A 15,030-nucleotide genomic window follows, 5' to 3' on the forward strand; every position below is an offset into this window, starting at 1 on the left:
CTGTGTGAGTCTATGGGTCTCTGTGTAAGTCTATGCATCTCTGTGTAAGTCTATGGATCTCTGTGTTAGTCTAGGGATCTCTATGTAAGTCTATGGATCTCTGTGTTAGTCACTGTTAACCGAGCTGAGACCATTACCTCACTGCACGAGAAAACGCGGTTTGTCCAGGCAAGTTGCGTTTATACAAACTTGAGGCACCTGGCCAACCAATTGATTGAAAATGTGATGGCTACATTTGCATGCATATACTAACATAGTATACATATAAAATACCTGTATATGTGCTATATATAGATTTATATCTTCTGTTCATGATTGGTTTAGCGTGAACCCTGCAGCTCAAACGAGCGTCAAATCTCCCATGGCGACTTGGGAATTCCCTCCCATTTTCGTCTCCTTTCCCCCATAATCTTGTCATGAATAATTTCGCTCGATACGATACACGCATTGATAACTCTGTAACGATTACAACTTTACCGTGTGATGTTTGTTGCAGGCCACGCTGAATGTTTTGGGCCTTTTAGGCTGTGCTCGGCAACTGTGGGTTTAAAAAAAAAAGAGAACGAATTCATAAATTGAATCTTGATTCGGAATCGTGGCGAGATGGTAACAATCTCGCCTGGTATACAGGAGTTCGTGGGTTCGATCCCGACCCTGACGCCTGTTGTATATTTTGAGTTTGCATGTCTCTCTCCCCGTGTTCGCGTGGATATTTTTCTGAGTCCTGCGGGTTTTTCCCTCCACAGTTAGAATCGACATCACGAGTTTAGAGGATTTGGCTGCTATACATTTCCACGTGATAAGCCGTTTCATTGAGCTATCATTTGTGGCCAGGTCGCTACTGACAAAGAGCTACATAGCTCAGGAGGTCTTGCGTGGAGAAATAAAATAGAAAGTTAGTTTTAGTTTATACTTTGTTGACAATGCCAATGGGATGTACCGAGACTAACTTAACAGATGATACAGCTCACATCAGCGTTGATTTTGCACCTTCCATTAGCACGGTTGGCTACGTACGGTGTGAAAGAAGTTCAACATACATAAAAACACACACGAAGCCTGACTCTGCTGATGAGATGCTAAGTGTCGAAACCGGTGCTGAGTGTTTGCTTGTCTTGAATGCTGAAATTATGCTGATAGGATGTGTAACACATCCGTTTTTGTTTACGTGGAGAGACAAATATATGAAAGCGAGTCATGTATTGCTCCTGTATTTTGTAATCGATATTCTCCACAACGGCGTTATGATGATTGCGTAATGTTGCGTATTTGGCCTATATAAGTATGAAAAATAAGAATCGGTTTTGCCCGTTCTGTAAATAAAATAGGTGTTAAGATGTTCAAACACCAAATAGAAACCTTTTACAAGGAACCGAGACTGCATTAACGACACATACGTGTAGTAAAACATACAAACACGCCGTGACAATATATGTGTTGTCTTTGAGACTGATTGGCCTACACTAGAGACATCCTTCTGTATGGCCAAGCTTCACCAGCATCAGACCAGAGAACGCCAAAAGGCCAACAGTACAGAGACAACGCAAGTATCAGAGCGATTGTAGCTACTGGCAAAAAAGGTCCCATACAAGATACCTATTTGGTGTTTTAGCATCTTAATACCTCCTGTTTTATTGCCAAAAAGGGTAAAACCTATGATTCATTTTCATACTTTGATACTGGCACAAAAGGTCCCATGGATATGGTCTAGCTAATGTTGCCTTGAACTAGGACCCACATCGTGACGAGAGGAACACCTGGGCAGTTCCACCGACGTTGTGTCAAACGAGATTGTCTCTGCTGGTTTAGACGCCGCGTGTCACAACATGTCCAAGAGTGTTGCTTGAATTGAATCACTTCTTGCCGAAATCATGCACGGTTCTTGTGGCTGATGGGATGTGTACAAAAATAACTTTAACTTATAACGGAAGTTTTATTTCGGGTTATATTGCGTAAATATAAATGTGTCGTTAAACCCTCCACCACCCGACACAGCCAATAATCTTCTTGGTTCTTTCGGTAAAGTCACGTAGAATGGAAATAATAAAATAATAAAAATTAAACATAATCAAATAATTCTCACGACGTTTCGGCCACAACGCAAGCAGCCATCCTCAGGTGAAGAACAGGTCTGTCTTCTTGGTTTTTTCGGTAAAGTCACGTAGAAGGGAAGTAATAAAATAATAAAAATAAAACATAATAAAATAATTCTCACGACGTTTCGGCTACAACGCAAGCAGCCGTCTTCAGGTGAAGAATGAGACACTGCCAAGCTAGGAGCTTATATATAAGCTGAGTTGGAGGTGGAAGAAGATCGCCTTAATAAAAGAATGTGCATATCAAGAGAAATTTAGCATATTCATGGGAAATGCGTAGGAGGTGGGCGGGGGGGTTTCAAAGTCCTATTATGCCCATGCATTATGCAGGATCAGCAGCACCAAAGGGAGGGGGCAGGGGGTAGCATTAACAAAGGGAGGGAATGTTAATAGTATGTAGAAGCAATGAAACATGTGAATGGGAGAACGGTGGCAGGAGACCCGCAGTGGAGCAAATAATGCATTCCCTGTGGAGAACACAAGATACACAGTTAATGCCAGTGAGTGGACTGCGGTCTGAAAGTCACCGTAAACGTGAACAACAATCAGTTAAGATCCGAAATGGTTTATTACGTCCTTCCAATGATTGCTGAGCCAGAATCCATCTTCTCGGTTGAAATTGTCTCTGTGTTTGTATATGTGGATCGCCTCATGAACGAATCTCTCATGGTAGCCAGATGGCTTGCAGAGAACCTCTGTCTTGGAGAAGTCAATGTCATGTGAGCCCACTGAATTGTAACAGTGATCTGCCACGGCTGAGGTGTTTGTCCTACCGTGTTTTAGGTCTGCTTTATGTTCACGGATGCGGTCCGAGACATGTCGTTTGGTTTCTCCAATGTAACTGCTACCACAGAGGCAACTTAGTTTGTAGACGCCAGGGTACTGTATGTCTGGAACCACGTCTTTTACAGACGGGACCAGATCACGGATTTTATGTACTGTGTTGAATCGGACCTGAATCTTGTGTTTAATCAGGATTTTGGAGATCTTTTTTGTGACCCCAGCAATGTAGGGTAAGGTGATGGTTTTGAAAGGCTCCTCAACAGGATCCTTCTTGATGGTTGGAGAGATGGCTTTTCGGATTGTGTAGTCGGAGTAACCATTAGCCCTAAGAGCTTGGCGTACGTGTTTGAGTTCACTGGCAATGTGTTCCTGGTCGGATATGCATTGGGTTCTATGGTATAGAGTCTTGATGAGGGAGTTTTTCTGGGATGGATGGTGGTGGGAATCCGGTTTTAGGTAGGCATCAGTATGGGTGGCTTTCCTGTAGACAGAATGGCTCATTGAACCATCAGGTCTCCTTTTAATTAGGACATCCAAAAAGGGTAGCTTGCCATCTTTTTCGACTTCCATGGTGAATCTGATGGCTGGGTGTATGGAATTGATGTGGTCGAGAAATTGGTCTAGAGCAGGCCGGCCATGTGGCCAGATGACAAAAGTGTCATCTACGTACCTCTTCCATAAGGTCGGGTGTAGAGTGGCAGTCTGGATGGCGTCAGTCTCAAATTTCTCCATGAAAATGTTGGCTACAACCGGAGATAGGGCGGAGCCCATTGGGGTGCCCTCAGTTTGCTTGTAGAAGGTTCCATTCCAGGTGAAGTATGTATTGGTTAAGCAGTGTCTCACCAGGGGGGGTACCCCAGTATTCAGTCCTTGATGAACCAAGTCTTCAATGATTGCGATGGTGTCAGGCACAGGAACCTTGGTGAACAAGGAAACCACATCAAAACTGACAAGCAGGTCGCCTGGGGACAGGGAATCCCCTTGATTGTCGATACCAGGTCAGTAGAGTTTAGAACCGCAGAGGTGGTTTTTCCAGTGAAAGGCCGTAGGATTTCAGACAAAAAACGAGCCAGTTTGTAAGTGGGGGAGTTGATAGTAGAGACAATGGGACGAAGAGGTGTATCTTCTTTATGTATCTTTGGCAAGCCGTACAATCATGGTGGCCTGGCTGCAAAAGGTTTCAACGAGAACTGTTTGGTCTGATCAATTAATGCGGTTGAAGCAGAAATGATTTTGTTGGTTTTGGAGACGAGGCTGTTGGTGGGGTCTCTTTTTATTTTTGTATAGCTGCCATCGTTGAGTAGTTCCTGAATCGTGTTGTTGTATTCTATTTTGTCCATGATGACAGTGGCATTGCCTTGTCGGCTGAGAGGATGACAATGTCATCCCTCTTTTTAAATTGAGCTAATTCAAAACGCTCATCTTTGCTGATGTTGCTAGCAGGCACCAATACATACTTCACCTGGAATGGAACCTTCTACAAGCAAACTGAGGGCACCCCAATGGGCTCCCCCCTATCTCCGGTTGTAGCCAACATTTTCATGGAGAAATTTGAGACTGACACCATCCAGACTGCCACTCTACACCCGACCTTATGGAAGAGGTACGTAGATGACACTTTTGTCATCTGGCCACATGGCCGGCCTGCTCTAGACCAATTTCTCGACCACATCAATTCCATACACCCAGCCATCAGATTCACCATGGAAGTCGAAAAAGATGGCAAGCTACCCTTTTTGGATGTCCTAATTAAAAGGAGACCTGATGGTTCAATGAGTCATTCTGTCTACAGGAAAGCCACCAATACGGATGCCTACCTAAAACCGGATTCCCACCACCATCCATCCCAGAAGAACTCCCTCATCAAGACTCTATACCATAGAGCCCAATGCATCTCCGACCAGGAACACATTGCCAGTGAACTCAAACACGTACGCCAAGCTCTTAGGGCTAATGGTTACTCCGACTACACAATCCGAAAAGCCATCACTCCAACCATCAAGAAGGATCCTGTTGAGGAGCCTTTCAAAACCATCACCTTACCCTACATTGCTGGGGTCACAAAAAAGATCTCCAAAATCCTGATTAAACACAAGATTCAGGTCCGATTCAACACAGTACATAAAATCCGTGATCTGGTCCCGTCTGTAAAAGACATACAGTACCCTGGCGTCTACAAACTAAGTTGCCTCTGTGGTAGCAGTTACATTGGAGAAACCAAACGACATGTCTCGGACCGCATCCGTGAACATAAAGCAGACCTAAAACACGGTAGGACAAACACCTCAGCTGTGGCAGATCACTGTTACAATTCAGTGGGCTCACATGACATTGACTTCTCCAAGACAGAGGTTCTCTGCAAGCCATCTGGCTACCATGAGAGATTCGTTCATGAGGCGATCCACATATACAAACACAGAGACAATTTCAACCGAGAAGATGGATTCTGGCTCAGCAATCATTGGAAGGACGTAATAAACCATTTCGGATCTTAACTGATTGTTGTTCACGTTTATGGTGACTTTCAGACCGCAGTCCACTCACTGGCATTAACTGTGTATCTTGTGTTCTCCACAGGGAATGCATTATTTGCTCCACTGCGGGTCTCCTGCCACCGTTCTCCCATTCACATGTTTCATTGCTTCTACATACTATTAACATTCCCTCCCTTTGTTAATGCTACCCCCTGCCCCCTCCCTTTGGTGCTGCTGATCCTGCATAATGCATGGGCATAATAGGACTTTGAAACCCCCCCGCCCACCTCCTACGCATTTCCCATGAATATGCTAAATTTCTCTTGATATGCACATTCTTTTATTAAGGCGATCTTCTTCCACCTCCAACTCAGCTTATATATAAGCTCCTAGCTTGGCAGTGTCTCATTCTTCACCTGAAGACGGCTGCTTGCGTTGTAGCCGAAACGTCGTGAGAATTATTTTATTATGTTTTATTTTTATTATTTTATTACTTCCCTTCTACGTGACTTTACCGAAAAACCAAGAAGATGAATCTCTGCAGTCACGAAAGCTTTAAATCGAAATTTAACAGGTCTGTCGATAAGACAGAGTCTGAATGGCATGTCCTGGGCTTGGAGCGTCTATTTAAGCTGGGAGGGAGGAGGAAGAGCGCCTTGACAAAATAATTTGCATATCAAGAGGAATTTTAGCATATTTATGGGAAATGCAGATATGCGACTAGTATTACTTGTGAAATGCGTAGGAGGTTTGGCGGGGGGTTTAAAGTCATGTTTTGCCCGTGCATTATGCAGGACCAGCAGCATCAAAGGGAGGGGATAGGGGGAAGCATTAATAAAGGGAAAAAATATTAACAGTATGTAGCTGCAGCAACCAAGCCACCACGTAAACAACCAAAGTATAAACTACATAGTATCATCAGTATACTAATAATACTCTCCAATAAGCTGAGCTACCAACAGTAAGTAATACACCACAATTCTATGTCGCAAAAAATATAACACGCCTCCAGCCAAACTTTATTCTCCCACATCACACGGGTCTCCCGTACTACATACTGCCACAGACAAACCCAACATTAAACCACATACTGTATTACTATACACCACCCTATACCTTATACATTGTAATATTACACTATGTATTATTCTACCCACCCTACTGCACACCACACTGCTGCATATTCACCATACAACTACGAATTTTAGCATATTTATGGGAAATGCAGATATGCGACTAGTACTACTTGTAAAATGCGTAGGAGGTTTGGCGGGGGGTTTAAAGTCATGTTTTGCCCGTGCATTATGCAGGACCAGCAGCATCACAGGGAGGGGATAGGGGGAAGCATTAATAAAGGGAATGAATTTTAACAGTATGTAGCTGCAGCAACCAAGCCACCACGTAAACAACCAAAGTATAAACTACATAGTATCATCAGTATACTAAAAATACTCTCCAATAAGCTGAGCTACAAACAGTAAGTAATACACCACAATTCTACGTCGCAAAAAATATAACACGCCTCCAGCCAAACTTTATTCTCCCACATCACACGGGTCTACCCCGTACTACATACTGCCACAGACAAACCCAACATTAAACCACATACTGTATTACTATACACCACCCTATACCTTATACATTGTAATATTACACTATGTATTATTCTACCCACCCTACTGCACACCACACTGCTGCATATTCACCATACAACTACGAATTTTAGCATATTTATGGGAAATGCAGATATGCGACTAGTACTACTTGTGAAATGCGTAGGAGGTTTGGCGGGGGGTTTAAAGTCATGTTTTGCCCGTGCATTATGCAGGACCAGCAGCATCAAAGGGAGGGGATAGGGGGAAGCATTAATAAAAGCAATTAGTAAGTTCTGTCACGTAAACAAAACATGTCAATTCGTTATTGTTTCAGCGCACCGGTGTATTGGATAGTAAACCCACAACATTTACAATTCGAGTACGACGTTTCGCCAATAATTACAACCAGCCTCATCAGGCGACAGCCAGAGTTGTGGAGAAATCCTCCTGTTTCGGTCTCAAATGCGATGTCGTCACTTGTGAGCCAGCCAATCAGGCGCGGGGCTTCAATTTTCACGGAGAGGCGAGAATGCGAAGGAGGAGACGTTTGCCCGCTTATTTATCTCGTCATTTACATTGGCGAATGCTTCAAAGTTTACAGAGACGGTGGCGTGAGTTTGGCTTTGACCGCAGTGCTTGAGGGGATATGTATGGGATTTGCCGTGCCAGACGCAGCAGCAGCACCGCCAGCAGCAGCGTCGTGAGTGGAGCCGCAGGCTTACCGAGGGGGGAGAGGGGGGGTGGTCCCCCTCCTTCCACGGGTGTCTCTCTGTTGCGCGAGCATCCGAATAAACCCCCCCCGACTCTTGTTGTCCTCCGCGTGACATTTGAGTCGCCCGCACAGCGCGGGCGAGGAGACGACGGGAGGCGGACGGGCGCGTGCGAGGGCGAGCAGGTGCCAGCGATGTTGACTCGGGGTTCCCTTACGCGTTCTATGCGACCATATCAATGTGACACATCTCTCTCTGTTTGTGTACAGGTATAGGGGCCTATAGCTAACACCTATGTGTGTGTGCGGCTATATACGTGGACATACTGTATATATGTGTTGAATTTTTTTCGCACCGTACGTAGTCAACCGTGATAATCGGAAGTGCGGGGTAAGGACAACAAACTCAATGCAAAAAGCAGTGGTGTGTTGGAGTGTGCTCCCCTCGGTCGACTCAGCCTCAAATGAGTATCGGGTGCTGTATGAAAACTACTGGGGAGACAAATGCGCTGGCCACCAACCCCCTCGTGTGCCGAGCCGCTCTTCATCGGTTCTGGATAACAGCACTTGCCCCAACAGTTTGTTAAGGCTATTCGGGGGATCTTTGTCCTTGTACGTCAGGGGAGCGGTGGTTCGTAGCGCATTACGCGACGAAATACTGCGACCGAGTTCGATTCCCGCTTATGGTCAACACAGTATTCGAATATCTGGATCGGTCCGGGGCCTCCCTTAGGTCGACTCAACCTTAAAACGAGTACCTGGTGTGTTCTGCAAATATCAGGACTGGGGAGGCAAAGGTGGCCGGGCGATGGGGTTGCCCACACCACTTTCTTGGATGCCGTGTCGGCCTTAATAGACGCTTGCTAATCGCACCTGCCCAAGCAGTTTATGAAGGCGATGTTGTTGTTAATTGACACCTTTCAGTCTCCATCGGAATAATCCATCGTCCGTCGTCAGGTCAATAGAGCAGAGATGTAGGTCCTGTTGAACTCCCTACGCCTCTGCTACAGCGGACGGACAGGGAACACGGCATCCGTGCAGGACCCGCCCCAGTCTGAACCCACTCCGGGGCTCGGCAAGGCCTCTCCTCGGCGTGCTGCCTGGCAAGGCGATGACCCTCCAGTCTGATCCAATATTCTGATTCTGAATAATCCTTGGCAGGGCCTTTTCCGGGAGACTGCGAAGGGAGAGCCCCCGGTAGTTGTTGCAATCGGCATGGTCTCCTTTTTAATACGGGGGGCACCACGGCGCTTACTTCTAAACGAAACTATTTTATTTTACCAGGTAAGACCCACTGAGCTATGTAGCTCTTTTTTTTCAGAGAGAACTGGTCACAAATGCTAGCTCGACGAAGTGTGGCGGCTTATCATGTGGACATTTATTGCAGCCAAATACTCGAAACGCTAGTTTCTAAATGTGAAGAGAAAAATCGGAGGACCTGGAGAAAAATCCACGGGTCCACGGGGAGAGGCATGCAAACTCCAAATATACAGCAGGCGTCAGGGTTGAACCAATGGTGCTGAAACTATCCACTATTATGCATTTGTGGGAAGCGGTAGGGTAGTAGTTAGCGCATTGCGCTCAGAACGCGGCTACCTGAGTTCCATTCCCGCTCACGGCCAACAACATCGGTGACCAATATCTGAACCGGTCCTGGGCCTCCCCTAGGTGGACTCAGACTTAAAACATATTACCTTTTGCAGTGTGTAAGCATCAGTACTGTGAAGACAAAGGCGGTCGTGCCTGATGTTGGCCACCTTTCCCCACTCGTGCGCCGTCCAGCCCTTAATAGGTGCTCGCTAACAGCACTTGCCCCAACCGTCTGTCATACGGGGCATCTTTGTCTTATTCTGTATGCATTCACATTTATACATGACATGCACACATGTATAAATACAAAGATCCCCCGTATAGCCTGAACCGACTGTTGGGGCAAGTGCTGTTCGCGAGGACCTATGGAGGCCAGCACGGCACACGAGGGGGTGGGTGGCCGGCACAACGCCCGACCGCCTTTGTCTCCCCAGTGCTGAGTGGACCTGGCGGAAGGCCCAGGGACCGGTTCAGAGATTCCTCAGATATTTGTCACCGAGGTTGGCGGCCGTGAGCGTGAATTGAACTTGGGCGACCGAGGTTCGCAGCGCAGTGCGCTAACCAGTGCACCACCGCTCCCCATACATCCAAATATAGTATGTATACACGCATGCACCACTGTATAGCCTGCAAGTACACGCGCACATACACGTGCACACATACGCTCCATACCCATACACGGTAAATGTAATTGCTTTTGTCTAAGCCGAATGTAATGCAATTCAATGTTCCATCGTGTTCCCCATAGGGAGGCTGGGCCGAGTGGAACATGCGTGCAGCCACTCTGTGTTTACCCAGGGGAGGGCGAGAGAGAAACCTCGCTTAGCCTCGAGACTCCTTACGACGTACCTCGGCTCTTCTCAATATGGAATTTGTTTATTTGTATTTGCCTATGGAAATCAAACCCCTCGATCAGTAAGAGTGACCCCCCCCTCCAGCCGCCGCCACCCCCCCCCCTCAATACATTTGTCTCGATAACAAGTTGTCGTCTTAAAATAAAATACACACATGAGGCAACGTTATAATCAACGTGCGTTTAGTGGATTTGGCTGCAATACATTTCCACGTGACAAGCTGCTTCGTGAACTACCAATTGTGAACAGGTCGCTTGTGAAAAAGAGCTACATTGCTCAGGGCGCCTTACCTGGTAAAAAAAAACAATATATAGCGTAGTGTATAGTGCAGTGACAACAGCCGAGTCGAACAAATGTGTTCGTGAACCCATCTGTGCGGACCTTAAAATGCCGACCCCCCCGCGCCTGTTCGGGATTTCTCCCGGTGCTCGCATGCACTCCGAACACGAAGCAAAGATAAAACAAAACCACTCGTTAATTGCTTGGCACGAAATTGTCGGCACTTTGCAAGTCGCTATTGAAAAGTAATTTTCAAACTCGGCAAGACTTTCATGGGGTGATTCATCACCGACCCGGGTTTTAGTTTCAGCGGCATTGGTTTGGCTAAAAGCCCGAACTCATCACAGGTGGTGGCAGTCGCCGAATGATTTTAAAAAAATGGTCCACGCTATCGTGTTCTCCCGAATTAATGACTGCGACACATTTCCGTTCGCGATTCCGAGCAAGGCGCCGGGTTAGACTCCAGCTCCGTTCAGAACGCAGCTGCCCGAGTGCTTACGCGTGCACCGTTTCGCGAGCGCATCACACACCTCGCCCCCTTGTCTCTGGCATTGCTACAAGTCAATTAGCGAGTTGATTATTAGATCGTGCTGCTGACCTGCAAGGCACCCGAATGGGCTACCCCCACAATATTTGCAGGAATTGATACATTTTTATACTCCAACGATATGTCCTTGAGATCTTCTGATAAGTACTCCAATGTCAAGGGCACTGTTCTTGGGGTGATTGAGCTTTTTGGCAGTGCAGCTCCCAGACAATAGGGCGCTTTGCGGACGCTAATCAGACAATCAAGAATGATTAGAGCTATTTAAGTTGCCACGAGGGTGAGATGTTAACTACCTCGCAGGAGTTTTTTGTTAGTTTTAAGTGCACTTTGAAGGAATCACGTGAAGTGTAGAAGGCTCTCTGGGCTGGCAGGTGGTCTCGGGACAGGTGAGGGTGTTATGGGTTGACTGATGTGCCAGGCTAGGTGCAGGAGGACACGGGAGAGACCCAGAAGCCATACGTTGACTGAGATAACTGGCATATCCACCACATGTGCCCCTACCGTTCCATCTCGCTGCGTTAAAGCCGCCCGGCGCTCCGCTCGTTTTCAGCTTTGCTCCTCCACCTTATCGAATTTGCTGGAGGGCGACTACCTTCAACTGCCCAGTAACAGCGTCCTTCACGGGCCTCCTTCTCCACCGAGGTCGATCTTGACCCCGCTGGTACCAGTCATTGGTGTGCCCGCCTTATAACCGGAGGCGAGCGATGAGGCACAGGCGTGGGGTGTTTGTGTGAACGCTGCTGTAAGAATGGCCACGTGAATAATTCAAGCAGCCACGCCTCGGTGAGTATTGTATAATAGCCGGGACAATTGAATGCACCTAGGGTATGAGTGCTGTGTGCTGTGGTGTAAGTGAGGAGTCTGAGTGATGGGTGTGAAGGATGGGTGTGTGCTAGAGGTGTATACACTGTGCGTGGGGCTGTGTGTGGTGGATGATGTGTCTGTGTGTGTGCTGGGGAGTGGTAGTGTAGTGGTTAGCGCGCTGCGCTACGAACCCAACGACCCCGAGTTCGATTCCTGCTGAGGGCCAACACCAGTGACGATAACCTGAACAATCTCGGATCTCCCGTAGGTCGACTCAGCCTTTGAGTACCATGTGCAAAAAAAAACCATTGCCACTAGAGAGACAAAAGCGGCCGGGCGTGGTGTTGGCCACCCACCACCTCGTATGTCGTGCCGGTCTTCATAGGTGCGAGGTAACATCACTTTAACCAAACTTTCTATTAAGGCTATACGGGAGGATCTTTGTCTTTGTGGTGTGTGTGTGTGTGTATGTTCGATGTGGGTATCTGTTTGTGCTGGGTGTGTGTGAATGAAAAGTGGTGGTAACTATTTTTTAAAAGGTGGACTACTGGGCATCTCCCTTCTCAGTATGCCGGGAAAGGTCCTGGCCAGGATTATTCAACATCGCCTTATCCGGCACGGTGAAGAGAGGCTTGCGGAGCCGTAATGTGGTTTCAGGCCAGGGCTCTCCTGCACAGATGCCATATTCTCCGTCCGTCTGCTACAACAGAGGCGTAGGGAATTCCAACAGGACCTACATATCTGCTTTATTGACCTGGTCGAGGCCTATGTTATCATCATTAGGCATGGGCTTGTTCGTCATGCTTACGGAGTTTCTGACTCTCTGCTTACTTTCATTAAGAACCTTCATGATGGTAGGTAGGCGCGGGTAAACCTTCATGGCTGGGAGTCGGAGCCATTATCTCTTCACCTTTGGTGTGACAGGGATGTCCTCTGGCTCCTACATTACTTAACATCTTTTTCGACCACGTAGTTCAAGAAGCCATCCATGGATGTACCGATGTGACTTCCATCTGGTACAGATATAATTGGAGACTGATTGATGCCCGGGTCCGGTCAAAGCATGGCTCCCTCTTGGTCAACCATGTTATGTATGCCGATGATTTGATGATTGCTGCTCACTCAGAGAAGAAGTTGGAGGCGCTGCTGTTTCACCTGGAGCGTGCCTGGGTTTTTTGTGTCATCAAAAACTCCACCCCCTCAACTCCCCATTGGTGATGGGGCAGTTGTGGAGAGAGTGGAGAGTTTTCCATACCTGTGCAGTGTGCTTATGACAAGCTCCGGTTTGACAGCAGAGGTCTCACTCCGAATCAGTCGAGCGGCATTATCTTTTCATTGGTTACGTAACGCTGTGTGGAAGCTACCTGGTTTGTCGCTCCACACGAAGCTTCAGAGAACAGATGCATGGAAAGATGTGGTACAAGGGAATATGGAGCTGAATGGACTTGCCAATGACTGTTATAAGTGGTGTCAAGATCGGCCTCTATGGAGGAAGCTCGTGAAGGACGTTGCTGTGCAGTTGGAGGCAGTCACCCTCCAGCAACAGTGGAGGGCAGAGGAGCGACGCTCACAACAACAAGCGGAGCGCTGGGCGGTTAACACACAGCGAATGGGTGGCACAGTAGGGGGTACAGCGCATCTGCCGGTCATCTCAGTCAGTCAAACTATGGCACCTGGGTCTGTCCCGTGACCTCCTGCCCTCGAACGTTTGACACTTCACGTGGCCTAAAAGTGCACTCAGCCTGGCACAAGCGCCTTTGTCACATTCACCACCACTTTTTGGCGAATGGAAGTTGTTGTTGTTGGTGTGTACGTGTGCTGTATGAGTGTGTGGCCTGGATACGTGCTGGGTGTGTGTGTGTGTGTTGGCTGAGTGCGTGCTGAGTGCGTGTGTGTTGGGTGTGTCTTTGTGCTGGGTGCGTGATGTCTGTGTTTGTGCTAGGTGCGAGTGTGCTATGTGTGTGTGTGTGTGCTGGATGCGAGTATGTATGTATGTATTCTGGGTGTGTGTCTATGCCGGGTGTGTGTATGCTGCGTGTGTGTGCTGGGTGTGAGTGTGTGTGGGTCCTGGGTGTGGTGTTGCGGTTAGCGCGCTGCGCTACGAACCCAGCGACCCGAGTTTGATTCCCGCTCACGACCAACACCAGTAACAATTATCTGAACCGGTCCTGGGCCTCCCCTAGGTCGACTCAAGCCTCAAATGTGTACCTTGTGCTATATGCAAAAAAAACATTGCCACTAGGGAGACAAAAGCGGCCGAGCGTGGTGTTGGCCACCCACCACCTCGTGTGGCGTGCCGGCCTTCATAGGTGCTCGCTAACAGCACTTTCCCCAACAGTCTGTTAAGGCTATACGGGGAATCTTTGTCTGGGTATGTGGGTATGCTGGCTGGGTGGGTGTGTGTGTGTGCTGGGTGTGTGCTGGGTGAGTGTGTGCTGTGTGTGAGTGTGCTGGGTGTGAGTGTGTGCTGTGTGTGAGTGTGCTGGGTGTGAGTGTGTGCTGTGTGTGAGTGAGCTGGGTGTGAGTGTGTGCTGTGTGTGAGTGTGTGCTGGGTGTGTGCTGGGTGAGTGTGTGTGCTGTGTGTGTGTGTGCTGTGTGTGTGTGTGTGTGCTGTGTGTGCTGTGTATGCTGTGTGTGTGCTGTGTGTGTGGCTATGATGTGTGTGTGCTGTGTGTGTGTGCTGTGTGTGCTGTGTGTGCTGGGTGTGGGTATGCTGGGTGTGCTGGGTGTGAGTGTGTGCTGGGTGTGAGTGTATGCTGGGTGGGTGTGTGTGTGCTGGGTGTGTGCTGGGTGAGTGTGTGCTGTGTGTGTGTGTGCTAGGTGTGAGTGTGTGCTGTGTGTGAGTGTGCTGTGTGTGAGTGTGTGCTGTGTGTGAGTGTGATGGGTGTGAGTGTGTGCTGTGTGTGAGTGTGCTGGGTGTGAGTGTGTGCTGTGTGTGAGTGTGCTGGGTGAGTGTGTGTGCTGTGTGTGTGTGTGTGCTGTGTGTGCTGTGTGTGTGTGCTGTGTGTGTGTGTGCTGTGCGTGTGGGTATGATGTGTGTGTGTGCTGTGTATGTGTGCTGTGTGTGTGTGCTGGGTGTGTGCTGTGTGTGTGTGTGCTGTGTGTGTGTGCTGTGAGTGTGTGCTGGGTGTGGGTATGCTGGGTGTGCTGGGTGGATGTGTGTGCTGTGTGTGTGTGTGCTGGGTGTGAGTGTGTGCTGTGTGTGTGTGTGCTAGGTGTGAGTGTGTGCTGTGTGTGAGTGTGCTGGGTGTGAGTGTGTGCTGTGTGTGAGTGTGTGCTGTGTGTGAGTGTGTGCTGTG

The sequence above is a fragment of the Lampetra planeri genome, chromosome 43 (assembly GCF_965212315.1).
Source record: "Lampetra planeri chromosome 43, kcLamPlan1.2.h2, whole genome shotgun sequence".
NCBI lineage: Eukaryota > Metazoa > Chordata > Hyperoartia > Petromyzontiformes > Petromyzontidae > Lampetra > Lampetra planeri.